Source organism: Heloderma suspectum, chromosome 7, assembly GCF_057233095.1.
Source record: "Heloderma suspectum isolate Gila_16-S chromosome 7, 16-S_ref, whole genome shotgun sequence".
In the NCBI taxonomy this organism is placed as follows: Eukaryota; Metazoa; Chordata; class Lepidosauria; order Squamata; family Helodermatidae; genus Heloderma; species Heloderma suspectum.
Window position 1 is genome coordinate 124,886,152 of NC_139464.1, and position 15,606 is coordinate 124,901,757.

Below are 15,606 nucleotides of genomic sequence, written 5' to 3' on the forward strand. Positions count from 1 at the left end.
CACAGGGGCAGGGAAAGAACCAACTATGAGTTCTTTCACCTCTGTGCAGACTTCCCCCCCCCTTTCTCTCATACACGCACGCACGCACGCACGCACACACCAGGTTCGCATGATCTCGGAGGGGGAAATAAGCTCTGGTGGCTTCTTTCCCCTGCCCTTCATGCCAGGCGGATTAGCATATTTATCCTCTTTAGCACAACTTGCCATGTTGTGTGAACCCAGCAAGTGTGGGTTGTTGCCATGGTTGACAAGCCACCTCGAACAAATGACTCTTTTTAGGATTCTGGTTTGTTAACCAACAACAAGCCAACCTTGCTGGGTTTGTATGACATGGTAAGCTGCTCTGGCCAGGGTAATTGGGCTAATCCCCCCAGCACCCAACCGGCTTGTGCAGTGGGGGAAACGTCACCATGGCGTATTTCCCCTCCATGATCGTGCAAACAGCCCAGAGAGAGAGAGAGAATTCCCCCCCCACACACACACACACACACACTTTCTTTCTTTCTTTCTTTCTTTCTTTCTTTCTTTCTTTCTTTCTTTCTTTCTTTCTTTCTTTCTGCTTGTCAAAGTAAAAAAGGCTGATGTCCAAAAGTAACGAAGGCCAAGTAAGGCTTGTTTGGTGGAGACAGTCTGTGCTGCCACTGCTGACTGAAATGTGTTTTGAGTGGATGAAGAGCTATCACTTTGTTTCATCTGTTGAAGCATGTGAATAAACATTTTAAAAATCAGCAGCGGCTGTGGGCTGTGGGCATGCTCATGGACACCCATTTCTCAGTGTACTCGCTTGGTGCCCTGATTGGCTCAGGGAACTAAGCAGGTCCATATATGGCAACCAGGCAGAGGGGTGGTCCTGGGCATCCTTCCCGGTATGCCTGCTCCGCTCCTGCTGCGTTTGCACCTGGAAAAGGAGGGAGAGGAGAAAAGAGCATATACACAGTTCCACTGTTCTCCTTTGTGCATGTGCGTTCCAGAGACATCATGGGAGGAGTACAGATGAGCAACTCTTTTGTGCATGTGCAGTCCCCTGCAGTCTGTGACAGGAGACTGCACAGAGCAGCACGTATGCAGGCCAGCACATTTTCATAGAATCAGAGAATAGTGGGGTTGGAAGGGCCTATAAAACCATCGAGTCCAAACCCCACACTCGTGTCCTGCTTGTGGGGGACACCCACAAGCAGGACATGAGTGCAGCAACCCCCTCCCACCCTTGTTCCCCAGCAACTGATGTACACAGGCATACTGCCTCTGGTACTAGAGGTAGCATATCACCATCAAGACTAGTAGCCCCTGACAGCCTGCCCCTCCGGGAATGCTGTCTTCTTTTTTGTACGTGTTGTGTGTTCTGTTCAGCTGCATGTGAGTCAGTGACACAGGTAAGGCTCTCTCCACCCAAAGTGATGGTCCACTGAGCAGGGGGGGCAGTCGAACCCTTAAGGTGTGGATTTTATGGGAGACAGACTAAGCGTAACAGATTTTATGCACAAGATAGTAAGGGAAATAAACATCAAACTAGACTGGTAGCAACCTCAGTGTCACTTGTTTACAAACATCTTTTACATGGAAACCTTTAACAGAGAATATTCTATCCCCAAACCTACTCCTAACCTACTAGCCACATCACATCTGATCTGCCTCATATTCCAGACACCCTTTCTCCACCACAGTCTCAACCCTGCTAACTGTTGAAACCGCTTTTCTTTAACTGCTTAACTTCCACTCCTCCTTCCCAACAGTCCGCCCTTCAAAACACTCCCCCATTTTTCCTCCTCCTCCTCCCCCTTCTCACAGAGACATATTATCCTCCCAACAATTCCACCCTCCCATCTAATCATGCACAGACAGTTCATTACATCTGTTAACAATTAATGGCTGCTGTGTCTGATATTGCTGCGCTGATTTGCAGAGAGGTTTATATATATACAACTGAAATTATTCTTAGGCTCATTAGAAAGCCCTTCCATGGTGAGTTCCCTCTTACCCTTTGAAGGGGCAAGTTTGCTTGGGAAGTTGGCAGGAGGGGGAGAAACCAGCAGGGAGTGTCCAGCCTTATTGCAAGCTCCTCCTGAATGGAGAGGGATTTGGGCTTGCCTCATAACATGTCATGGAATTCCAAATGAGGTTGCGTGTATCCCTCTGCTCCAAATTTTCTCCATCGCTAGCTAGAACACTTCTCCCTGACACGTGAGTATGCCCTATGGTGCGCCCCTACACGAAATGGCAACGCATTCCATCACATGGACTGCATTCTGACGTGGCAGGGTCCAGGCCTAGGTTTACCACCTTGGCGAGGCCTTGGCCATAGTATACATTCTACTGTAATAATGATATATAGCTGGGCCACACCACTGGTCTTCAACAGGTGGTTGAAGGTCTTTTTTAATATGTAATTAATAGCAACTTTCCACCATAAAATTTATGTGTTGGGGGTGTTGCATTTGTTGTGAAATTTTGTCCAGTATGAGAATGTCCTAAAGCAAATGTATTGAACCTGCTTATTCCCATAATTTACAGACATTGCAATGTTATACTGCGTAATAAAATCCACCCAGTGGCAAAGAGGTATGTTTATCATAGAAAAGTGAGGTGTGATTGTAACTAAGTCTGTAACTCAGTGCTTCGCAGACTCTTAGAGTCACTATGAATAAGATCAAGAGCTTAACTTAGAGGAAGTAGAAGGGTTTTCTTAACCACCTGCTATCTGTTCACCATTGCTACCAACTTGACATGGGTTGTGTGGGATCTTTCACTGTATTAGATCTGAAATTCATGTGCGACCTGTCACAACAGAATCTCATTAAGGCCTTTCCCAATCTGGTGCCCTCCAGATTTTTGGACGATAACTCCCAGCATTCTGGACCATTGGCCACACTGTCTGGAGCTGTTGGAAGTTGAAGTCGAAAACAGCTGGCAAGCACCTGGTTAGGGAAGGCTGCATGAAAAAGTTTTTATAGCAAGGCTCCTATGCCTTTAGGAGCTGCATGTGAGACAGAAAGTCAGCATATAATGTGTGCTTTGGAGTTTTTTCAGTTGAGTCTGGTGGCTCCAGTTTTGGAGGGACTGTGCTTCCATTCTGGGCTTCAGTCAGAACCAGCCAGAGCTCTAAAGGTGCTATCCAGGGTGCTGAATCCTATCCCCGAATGGAATCATAACCCCTCCGAAACTGGAACCTCCAGCTTCCACTGGATTTTCCCCCTATAAAAATGCCCTAAATAGTACTACCAAAAGCTGTGGTAAAGAAGTAAGTGCTCCCTTTCCTCTCCTCCTGACAATAAATAGAGATAGTTTATGATTAGTGTTGGGTATGGATGTGTGGGGCTTCTTTAGGAAATTCCACCAGTTTTATTAAAATTGTTTTTGCTTCCTTTATAGTTTATTTGATGTTCTGTCTGGAGAGTCAACTTTAGCTTAGAACTTTAAATTTCACTTTAGATTAAATTCTGTGGCAACTTTTTTGGGGACATAGGGGACATAATTTTTTCCTTTCCCCCCCTTTTCCAAACAGCCACAATTGGTTTGCTCATTATTTTCAAATGAGTGCTCAAGATCACATGCATAAATCTAAAAAATCACTGATCAAATGTAGGCATTATAGTAGATAACCTTCCTTTGATCAATTTCCCTATTTTGTGGCAAATTATCAGCAACTTCACAGGCAGCCTCTGCCCTAGACTTTGTCCATCATTTTCATTTTCTCCTCCCTCAAAACCCACATTCCCAGTTCATTGTAGAGACAAAAGAGTAGCGTGTCTGTCTTAGTGATGTTATTGTGTTATTGTGATGATGCACGTTAAGCAATGTTGTTGTTGTTCAGTTGTGTCCAACTCTTCGAGACCCCATGGACCATAGCACGCCAGTCCTTCCTGTCCAGCGCTCTCTCCCGGAGCATGCTCAAGTCCATATTCATTGCATCAGTGATGCTATCTAGCCATCTCATCCTCTGCCGTCCTCTTCTCCTTTTGCCTTCAGTCTTTCCCAGCATCAGGGTCTTTTCCAGGGAGTTTTCTCTTCGCATTAGGTGGCCAAAATATTGGAGCTTCAGCTTCAGTATCTGTCCTTCCAATGAGCACTCAGGGTTGATTTCCTTTAGGATTGACTGACTGGACCTCCTTGCAGTCCAGGGGACTTGTAAGAGTCTTCTCCAGAACCACAGTTTGAAAGCATCCATTCTTCGGCGCTCAGCCTTCCTTATAGTCCAGCTCTCACAGCCATACGTTACTACTGGGAAAACCATAGCTTTGATTAGACGGACCTTTGTCGGCAAGGTGATGTCTCTGCTTCTTACTATGCTGTCTAGCTTTGCCATAGCTTTCCTCCCAAGGAGCAAGCGTCTTTTAATTTCATGGCTACAGTCACCGTCTGCGGTGATCTTGGAGCCCAAGAAAATAAAATCTGTCACTGCTTCCATTTCTTCCCCTTCTATATGCCAGGAAGTGATGGGGCCAGATGCCATGAACTTAGTTTTTTTAATGTTGAGTTTCAGACCAGCGTTTGCACTCTCCTCTTTCACCCTCAACAAGAGGCTGTTTAGATCCTCTTCGCTTTCTGCCATTAGGGTGGTATCATCTGCATATCTGAGGTTGTTGATAATTCTCCCGGCAATCTTAATTCCGACCTGTGATTCATCCAGCCTGGCATTTCTCATGATGTACTCTGCATATAAGTTAAATAAGCAGGGTGACAATATGCAGCCTTGTCATACTCCTTTCCCAATTTTGAACCAATCGGTTGTTCCATGCCCGGTTCTTACTGTTGCTTCTTGACCCTCGTACAGGTTTCTCAGGAGACAGGTAAGGTGGTCTGGTACTCCCATCTCTTTCAGAATTTGCCACAGTTTGTTGTGATCCACACAATCATAGGCTTTAGTGTAGTCAATGAAGCAGAATTAGACGTTTTTCTGGAATTCTCTTGTGTTCTCCATGATCCAGCGAATGTTGGCGATTTGATCTCTAGTTCCTCTGCCGCTTCAAAACCCCACTTGTACTGCCGGTAGTTCTCGGTTCACATACCGCTGAAGCCTAGCTTGTAGGATTTTGAGCATAACTTTGCTGGCATGTGAAATGAGTGCAATTGTACGGTAGTTTGAACACTCTTTGGCATTGCCCTTCTTTGGAATTGAAATGTAAACTGACCTTTTCCAGTCTTGTGGCCACTGTTGAGTGTTCCATATTTGTTGGCATATTGAGTGCAGCAATTTAACAGCATCATCTTTTAGGATTTTAAATAGCTTCGCTGGAATACTGTAATCTTCGCTAGCTTTGTTGTTACTAATGCTTCCTAAGGCTCACTTGACTTCACTTTCTAGGATGTCCAGCTCCAGTTCAGTGACCGCACTCTCATGGCTATCAGGGACATTCAGATCTTTCCTGTATAGTTCTTCTGTGTATTATTTCCACCTCTTCTTAATCTCATCTGCTTCTGTTAGGTCCCTGCCTTCTTTGTCCTTTATCATGCCCGTCTTTGCACAAAACGTTCCCTTGAGATCTCCGATTTTCTTGAAGAGATCTCTAGTCTTTCCCATTCTGTTGTTTTCCTCGCTTTCTTTGCATTGTTCATTTAAGAAGGCCTTCTTGTCTCTCCTTGCTATTCTCTGGAACTCTGCATTCAGTTGGATATATCTTCCCCTTTCTCCCTTGCTTTCCACTTCCCTTCTTCCCTCAGCTACTTGTAAAGCCTCATCAGACAGCCACTTTGCTTTCTTGCATTTCTTTTTCTCTGGGATGAATTGAGTTGCTGCCTCCTGAACAATGTTACGGACCTCCGTCCATAGTTCCTCAGGCACTCTGTCTATCAGGTCTAATCCCTTAAATCTATTTGTCACCTCCACTGTATATTCATAAGGGATATGATTTAGGTCATACCTGAATGGTTTAGTGGTTTTCCCTACATTCTTCAATTTAAGCTGAAATTTTGCAACAAGAAGCTCATGATCTGAGCCACAGTCAGCTCCAGGTCTTGTTTTTACTGACTGTATGGAGCTTCTCCATCTTTGGCTGCAAAGGACATAATCAATCTGATTTCGATATTGACCATCTGGTGATGCCCATGTGTAGAGTCGCCTCTTGTGCTGTTGGAAAAGAGTGTTTGCTATGATCAGCATGTTCTCTTGGCAAAACTCTATTAGCCTTTGTCCTGCTTCATTTTGTACACCAAGGCCATGCTTGCCTGTTATCCCAGTTATTTCTTGACTTCCTACTTTGGCATTCCAATCCCCTATGATGAAGAGGACATCTTTTTTTGGTGTTAGTTCTACAAGGTGTTGTAGGTCTTCATAGAACTGATCAACCTCAGCTTCTTCGGCCTCAGTGGTTGGGGCATAGACTTGAATTACTGTGATGTTGAATGGTTTGCCTTGGATTCGTACTGAAATCATTGTATCATTTTTGAGATTGTACCCCAGTACTGCTTTTCCCACCCTTTTGTTGACTATGAGTGCTACTCCATTTCTTCTAAGGGATTCTTGCCCACAATAGTAGATATGATGGTCACCTGACTTAAATTCACCCATGCTTGTCCATTTTAGTTCGCTGATTCCCAAGATGTCGATGTTCAGTCTTGCCATCTCATTTTTGACCACCTCCAGCTTACCTTGATTCAGGTTCCTAAACAAAATTGTTCTTTACAGCATCGGATTTTCTTTTTATGATCAGTAAGCAATGTACTGATCATAGTTAAGGAAAGCCAAGGATACAATCCTATATTCACCTACCTGGGAGTAAGTCTTCTGGAACACTTTAGGGCTTATTTCTGAGTAGACATGCATAGGATTACATTGTTAGGGCTGGTTCTTTTTTCTTCTCTCCCACATATCAATGTGAACACCCAGTTTCATTTGTCCAAGCATATTGCACATAATTATCAACACTTGCTAATTTTTAGTTGGATTGACACCATGCACTTAGATTCATAGAAGGCTTTTCTTGAATCTAGTGGCCAGAGTTGCACTCCTGTAAGTGGGACAGAAGAGTTCAGTAGAATTGCCAGTTACTACAAATAATGATGTTACCCACATTTGGCTTTGGCTACCTTGTAATGCTCTGATACATGTGGATAAAATTTTATTTCCTTCCAATAATTTTCTATAGCTGAAAATGGAGAAGGTTCTGCATGTAAACAGAGAATGCTTTTTAACTTAGATTTTCTTTTTTTGTTCAGATCTTGGACACAAAATGCTGATCAAGCCAAACTAAGTAATAATCCCCCAAAAGAGTTTTATGGCTCCAGAGACTAGTGGGCAAGCCCAGTGACACTTCCGAATCTTGGTGAGAAATAACCTGTGTAGCTTCTGAGCATGTACTTTCAACCAGCTTCTTCAGCAGCTTTTACCAGTTGTTGGGGTGGATTGACTTAATTTGAATAATTGATTTAAATCATGCTTTAAATTACCAAGAGAAAACCCTGGTTTAAATCAAGTTTGCCACTGATAGTTCTTCACTTCTTTCTTCTACAGAAGTGCAAATACGATCACTAACAGTGCAATCCTGTACATGTCTTCTCAGAAATAAGACCCCTTGAATTCAGTGGGCCTTACTCCCCGGTAAGGGGGGGTGGGATTGCAGTCTGAAACTTAAACCTAAATTGCAGTGTTAATTTACAATTCAGTGCAGCATTTTACAAAATCAGTAAGGGTATACTTTGTGTACTTTTTTTTTGATAACTTGATTTTTATTAATTTAGAAAACAGTCCATGCCACTTATTATCTGTATCAAGCTGCAGATGCAGCAGCTGTACATGAGGAATGGTAAGAACCAAATTACATATGCAAACACAGTAATACTTTTTCTTTCCGCTCCACTCCACTCCTCTGCCTACGACCGTCCTTTCCTATATTGTCTCTTTGATTTAACTAACTCCCATGCCTTGCTTAGCCCAGCTCCACCATCACATAAGCACAGAGCAACAACAATCCTATTAGTCTATGTGTTTGCACATGTGACTTCAGTCAGAGAAACAGAAACTGAAAACAAAGAACTTTCAAGAAGCAAGAGCTGGTAATTAGACGGGACAGAGCCATTGTCATACGATGAAAAACTGAAATAAACGCCCATATTTGATTGATAGGTATCTATGTTTTATGAGATTGTAAGTGTAGATTTAGCATGTTTGTGATGGGATTTGATTATAACTATGTAATTTTTTAAACAAGAGGGAAACTTCATATTCTACTGATTTTAAAAAAATCTGATTTAAATCACCTTTTAAAATTATTTTAAAAATAAATGTATTTTAATCCACCCTGCCGGTCACAGCCTTTCCTGGAAAATCCCAATCTGGTCTCAGTAATTCATGCAATTTAGGGTACTGTGATGCGTTTTATGTTGGTATGCCTTTGGAAACCTCAGTTAGTCCAAAATGCAGTTACCAGGGTGTTAACTGGAGCATACAGGTAAAAACATATTGTAATAACTTACATCTACACTTCCAGGCTATTTCAAAATGCTGGTTATGAGCTTTAGGGAGCAATCCTATGGCCACTAGACACTGTCTAGAGGGCCATAGGATACGCTCTTTTCCAGGAACTGATAGTTCCCGGAAAATCAACCTCCCCTCACGTCTGCGCTGCCTTGGAGGCAGCACGGAGAAGCCCCATCCTCCGCGCTTGGAAGAGGAGCACGGAGTGACCGGAAAGGGGTGTTCCGGGGCGGGGAGAGCAGAGCTGCATGTACGACATATCCCATGTGTCGTACACACGGCCTCCTCTCCCAGTCGGCTGTCGAGTGGAAAAAAGCAGGGCAGGGGAGGCGCGAAGGGAACGATCCCCCCTGTGTCTCTCCTGCCTTGCTTTGGATAGGTGGTCGCCTCTGAGTTTGGAGGCAGCCGCCTATCCAGTGAGGATTCTGCCCTTAAAGCCCTAAGTAGCCTGGGACCAGGGTAACATAAGAATAGTTTCCACCCATATGAATCTGCTGGACCAGTGCAGTTCCAGGTTTCGGGGAGCCCTTGGGAAAGATGCTTTCAGTTGCCAACCCTCCCTGAGTGTGCCCAGATTGCCTCCCCATGCCACTGTTGTCATTCCCAGTTGCTTGCTTCTCCTTCTTTGGGCCCAATCCACATCTCCTTGCAGAGATGCACAGAGGTTACTGCTCCTTGCTCTTCTCACTGTTTGCTTGCATGGCAAGGATAGGTGAACAGACAGCAACAGCAATGAGGAGGAGTGGTAGGGCAAGGAGTCTCCAAGGGCCGGTAGTTGGCTTTCTGCTGGCACATGGGCCTTAGCACTGCACTAGCCCTCGAGGTCACCTGTGGAGCCCCTGCTCTGTGTCCCTTTGCCATCAGATGTACAGCAGGTGGACACAGGAGATGAGTTTTCCGTGGTGCTGATGAGATTTTGGAAAGCCCACCCAAGGGAAGTCAGCTGCTCAGGTAGAGAGCAGCAATGTGGGACAGAAACATTTTCAGGGCTTTATTTTTCCACAGAAAATGTCCTATTTCATAAGTTCATTAGAGACTGAACTGACGCCAATTGTACTTGGCAAGCCTGGTGGTTTCAGAGTTGTAATTAATGTATTTCAGGTGATTATGCCTTGAAACTGTTGAAATAGATAAGTAGTTGTCAGTATATTATGCACAGTTCTTTGGGTCACTAATATGAGTGCAGCCTCCCCCAGTCGGATGCCCTCCAGATGCATTGGACTATTTATTTATTTATTGCATTTATACCCTGCCTTTTTTCCTCTTGCAAGGAACCCAAGGCGGCTTACATTATCCTCCTCCTCTCCATTTTATCCTCACAACAACAACCCTGTGAGGTGGGTTGGGCTGAGAGTGTGTGACTGGCCCAAAGTCACCCAGTGAGCTTCCATGGCCGAGTGGGGACTAGAACCCGGATCTCCCGGCTCCCAGTCCAACACTCTTGCCACTACACCATACTGGCTCTGGATGCTGGATGGGGGGATGTTGGAAGTTGTAGTCCAACACATCCAGAGGGCACCAGGTTGGGAAAGGCTGAACTAGTGTGTCAACAATTTTCAGTATCTTTACTTTTTTCTTAAATTTAAACAATATAAGGGAAGTATATGCTATACTCCTTAATTTTTACAAGTATTCAAATAAAAAAATCTAAAATAAAACATGTAAATCATATTAAGTCTGCTTTAATTTTTTTCCTTAGATATTTTAGGTCAAATACTGTACTTATCATATATTGGGACAAAAAAAATATAACCTGGGTACTTTTTAGCTTTGTTGTTTACTAAATACAATTAAATGAACATGCTAAATTAGATCACTCTCTAGGGCATTTGAAACTTTTTCCAATGCAAGCTGAAAATTTTCTGATGCAAATGAGCCTAATTTGCACAGGTATATTTTCCAATTCAAAATTTTCTGGAAAACCCACATTTCTGGTTGAGAGACAGAGTGATTCACCAAAGGCCATCCAGTACTCTTGTGTGAATGGAGTTTGAGGCTAGATATTCTTGGTCCGGGGCCGCGGTGGCTTAGTGGTGAAGACGCTGAACTGCAGACCGGAAGGTCAGCAGGACAGCAGTTCGAGACCCGAGTGCCGCATGACGGAGTGAGCCCCTGTCTTCAGTCCCAGCTCCTGCCAACCTAGCAGTTCGAAGGCAAGAAATTGCAAGTAGATAAATAGGTACCGCTTCGGCGGGAAAGGTAACAGCGTTCCGTGCACCTCGGTGTTCAGTCATGCTGGCCACATGACCACGGAAGCGTCTTCGGACAGCACAGGCTCTTCAGCTTAGAAATGGAGATGAGCACCACACCCTAGAGTTGGACACGACTGGCTGGGGCACCTTTACCTTTACCTTTATTCTTGGTCCAATTCTAATATTGTATTTATTACAGCACACTGACTCACTCTTGGGGCTTTTTTAAAGCCATATTGTCTTTAAATATGGCTTTATTGTCCTGAGCCCAATATGTCTTGGGAATGCCTTTTCTTTTATACACTTCCTGCTTGTTGAGATTGGCCCTGATCCAGATCCTTCTTTCTTGAGAAACTCAGTCTGGTAGTGTACAGAATAGCCTTTTCATAGAACTCCTTCCCTACAGAAGCACAACTAACTCCATCATGATATAGTCTTAGGACTATATAATTTTATTACATTTGTATTCTATACTTCCTCCAACAAACTGAGAGCAGCATACACAAGATTATACAAGTTTATCCTTACAACAACTCTGTGAGGAAGGTTAGGTGAACTAATGGTGACTAGCCCTGGGTCACCTTGTGAACTTCCTGGCTAAGCGGGGATATAAACTCAGATCTTATTTATTACAAAGGTTTATATACTGCTTTCCAGTGAACTATCAAAGTGGTTAACAACAACAATAATACAATTAAAATATAAAAAATTAAATTCCATAAAATAATCACTCATCGATAATCAATTAATAAAACCAATTTTAAAATACCACATTTCCCAGATGAACTGGTGACTTTTTTCTGGTCTCCTTCGCTGTGCTTTAGCATCTTTCTGCCCCACCCCAACAGATACAAGAACAATCTTGCTTAACAGTTGTGGATTATGAATATGCAGCATTCATGCTGGTTGCCAAGTGACAAAGACATAGGTCAACAAAAGCCTTTTTCTTGGCTTGTTTGCTTTCAGGAAATGAGTGGGCTGATTTTATTGAAAGGTGAATTTTGCTGATACAGCTTGACAGGTGTGGGAAGTACATAGCAGGGATATATTGTGAGAGGAAGGCCTGTATAGGAGGGTGTATAAACCTTCTTAGCCACCGTGTTGGAGGTAATACCCAGTGTTGCAACGTGGTAATGCTGCTTGAAATCCGGCTGTGATGGGCCCTGGGCGAACCTTCGTGTTTGACCACTCTGGATAGCTGAGAACACTTCGTGCGGAACAGCACTTTGACTGGAACAACAGCACGAACGGTAGGCAGTGCATTAAGGAGTGTCTGATGCTGTAAGGAGGCAACGGGGATCTAGGCCAATGCTCATCAGCCTGTTCCAGAAGCTTACTGGGTTCCTCAGTGACAGGTTTAGTGATGGCAGACAATAAGATAGCATGCCCTAGCCTGTCACGTGCCCACCATATTTGGCCTTCCCTTGTAGAAGAGAGAGGGCACATGTCCGAGGGCACTCTGTCAGTTCACACGAGGGGAGTAATGATGAGACTCGTCTAGCCTGACCAGTGACCCATTTGTGCACGGTCTGTGTGTCCGTTCCTCTGGAATCCTCTGCAGTGCTCTGCAGCACCCATGAATCCTCCGCAACACCCATAACAGGTTTGTGGGTGTTTCTCGGCATATAACTTGATGTAGGAAGGGTTCTCTAAAGGCAGGCAGTTTGAAAACGTCTCTGTCGTTCCAAAAGTTGGACTGATTCGGCCATGATTCACAGACTTCCTGTTGCTGAGTAGGCAAGCAATTGTTGCAAAGACTGAAAGACCGCTGGTGCCAGCAAAAGTTGAACAGCAATGGCCTAAGCCAGGCTTTCCCGATGTGGCCCCCTCGGGCGCCATGGCACCGCAGCCACCTGCTGCGGCACATGTGTGGCACTCCTTTCCTGCTCCTTTGAAGCCACCCCCCCTTTAAAAACTTTTTTCACAGGGCAGTTGAGCGTGCTGCAAAGTGCGGTGCCGGCTGAGGCTCCAGCTGCCCACCGTCTTCATTTTCCCAGACTGCCTCTGGGCCCAAGTGGAAATGAAGACATGAAAATGTTGGGTGGCTGGAGCCGTGGAACTTGCTGCATCTCGCAGTGTGTCCTGCTGCCCTTTTAAAATGGGGGCCCTTCTTGGTGCGTTATCAAGAGGGAAACGGAAGAGAACAGTGGCCGGGTGGGAGGGCAGCGAATCTGTTTGAGGGACGGGCAGCCATGGTGCGGTGGTGGAGGGAGCAGGTGGCTGTGTGGGGCAGGGTGAGAATGCAGGATCATGTGGAGGTCAGACCCACCTTGTATGTGGTCAACACATACCCCCTTCCCATTAAAGCACACACACCTGCAGAAAACACTCCCCTACAGAAAACATCCCTCACAAAATCCATGCAGACGCACACAATGGCAAGACAGTAAAGTTGGATCTAGTTAAAAATGCATCAGCATGAATTTGGTTTTTTGCATGTGATCACACAAAGCCCACCATCAATTTATAGGCTACACTGATGTCTATAGACTGCACAGTAAAAAACAAACACGGATCCAGTGCTTATCAGCATCACTTTGTTTGGATCCAAGGCATATACCCATTTGGATCCTTATGATTTTCACAAGAGATCCCTCCAAACGATCAACAAATCATAGGTGCACAGATGCATTATGTGATTTGATGCTGATTTTGTTGATATCCCACGTCATCCCATGTCATGAAAATGCACGCACCCGTGGCAGCCATTTTGTGAATGCCCCTAATGGCAGTCACTTCTGGCAGTGCACGTAATACTTCCTAAAATTCCAAATGGACCCATGGGCCCAAACAACAATATTCAAAGAACTTAGCTCTACGTGCTTAATATCTCTGCATCTTTAGTTCTCTGCACATCAAGTGATGTGCATGCATGGAACCTTTCTTGTGTGATGCCGTAAGCTCTTGGAGCTTGTGGCTTTTGGAAATATTTTAGTGGGAAGAATGTTTGGCTGGTTTTCCAAACTGAGCAGTCTGAAATCCTATTGATTTCAATGAGAGAGTCCAGCACATGTTTAAATATACACATCAAAATCAATGGAACTTCAAAGGACTTGACTTGCTGGAGCATACCCCTTGCCCATAGTTGCACTTTTCTCTGTGATGTGTCAGCCATCCTGGCTTTGGCCATAATTCAGTGGCTTATCAGATTAGGTTGCTGGAATAAATTCGCACTCTTGTAGCATATTGCTCAGCCCTTAATTAAAAAATTGTGGTTCTTGGCCAATAATACAAATTGAGTTGGTGTATTGTTGGATTTGTTGGCATGATTCTGTTGATTCATCTCTGCATTCATCCCTAAGATGTCTCCACCCAAATGTCACAGTAAATATGCTAATATCACAAGCCCTTTTGGGGGATACTTTTGTCATTTCAGTGACTTTGTAATGAAGTATCACAGGAGTGGTGTAATTTATGTGCCTTATGGTGGTCCATCGCTTGTGTACGTTTTCTTCATAGAGTGTAGTGTAATGAAGGATGTGCTGAACTTGAACTCTAGAGAGCTAGTTTCAAATAGTCATGTATGCAAGATGCAGTACTACAAACTTATAAACAGCTCTGGTGAGTAGGAAATGTATCCAGGTGACCAGACTGGGAAGTTTTTGTAAATTGGATGAGAACATGTTCTCCGCCCTGCCCCCTCCCTGACCAAGTTGTTGATGTGCCCAAACTGACTGACTTTGGCATTCATGGACAGAAGGCCTAGTAAAGATGTTTGTTGACTAGTAACTTTTGTGGACTTATTTGTAGGTCTGAGGCAGAATCCAATGGGACACTTAAGCCCCTGCCCATTTTCTTACGCCCCGCCAATTCTATTGTTTGCGCAATGGCAATTCACCACTTTTATTTTTTTTTATTTATTTTAACATTTTCTTGGCCACCTTTCAGTACAGAAGCCCTCCCAAGGCAGCTCACAGCAGTAAAATACATAAAAACAGTTAACATATTAAAAGCGATAAAAACATAAACACAGTAAGAGTCAGCAATAAAATCAACAGCCACAGCAAAAACAGCACAACAGCAGTCCTATCAAGAGAAGGCCATGGTAAAATAATACATTTTCAAGGCCTACTTAAAAGCCTGTAATGATAGCATGGCAGACCTCCGATGGCAACTTGTTCCAAAGGTGTGGGGCCACTGCAGAGAAGGCCTCCCTCACTTGTGGTCACCCACCTAATTGCTCTCACTTCCAGGGCAACCCAAAACAAGCAGAAATGCTTGTTTCTGGAAGGAGGCAGGTCAGCAAAGATTGCAGAAGGGAGCTCCGCCGACCTGCCTCCTTCTAGAAATGAGTGTTTCTGCTTGTTTGGGGGCTTCCTGTAGGAAGCGCTAAATCTCTCTTGTGTAAGTGATGGGTCCCACTTGTTCAATGGAATCGGTGGGCCCACCACCAATGGCGGGGTATAAAAGAATCGGTGAGGGCATAAGCATCCCGATGGATTCTGCCCCAGACTCCTGCTATTGAGAGGCAGTATGGTTAGCAGGTAGAATAATATTGATCTGCCTTACAGGTTGTTGAAAGGATTACTTCATCCATAAGCAATTCTACTTCCTTTATCTTTGTGAAGGTATTAGCTAGCATTACAAGAATCACATCAGAGCATTTATGATACTGGAGAACTTATTAAGCAATTTGGAAGCACTGTTACCAGGGATGGGAACTGGAAGTGGGGTGTGGCTGCAGTTAGGGGGCTCATTGGGGATTGGGGGGGTCATTGAGTTCCATCTTGCAGTGGTAACATTGGGAGAGCAACAAGGCCTGGACTTCAGAATGGACATGTATTTAAAAAGATTTATTTTCAACTTTGGGGAAATACTGTTTTAGTCAAGGATGTGGTAAAAGGGACTGTACACACCCAGTTTTAGTGTGTGATGCAACTACCTCTTATTGTGATTCCATCTAATTTACTCTGGAAGATTCTAGTAAATTCCTTCTCGAGAAGTTTCTAGACTGTAGTTTGCCATCACTTACTTGGCAGGTACACATTTGGGAATGACAAAGGC

At 44.2% G+C, this 15,606-nt stretch overlaps 1 protein-coding gene across 2 annotated transcripts in view; it reads left to right on the top strand.

Moving 5' to 3' along the window:
- The window catches only part of FAR2 (fatty acyl-CoA reductase 2), a 113,496-nt gene that overhangs the window by 14,543 nt on the left and 83,347 nt on the right, over positions 1-15,606 (top strand). Inside the window, exon 1 of one of the 2 annotated variants that reach the window (XM_084811388.1) lies at positions 11,583-11,852. The exons of the other annotated variant lie outside the window; for it this stretch is intronic. The gene's annotated coding sequence lies outside the window, so the exon portion shown is untranslated. Of the gene's footprint in view, positions 1-11,582; positions 11,853-15,606 lie in introns of those variants that run through there. 2 annotated transcript variants of the gene reach the window in all.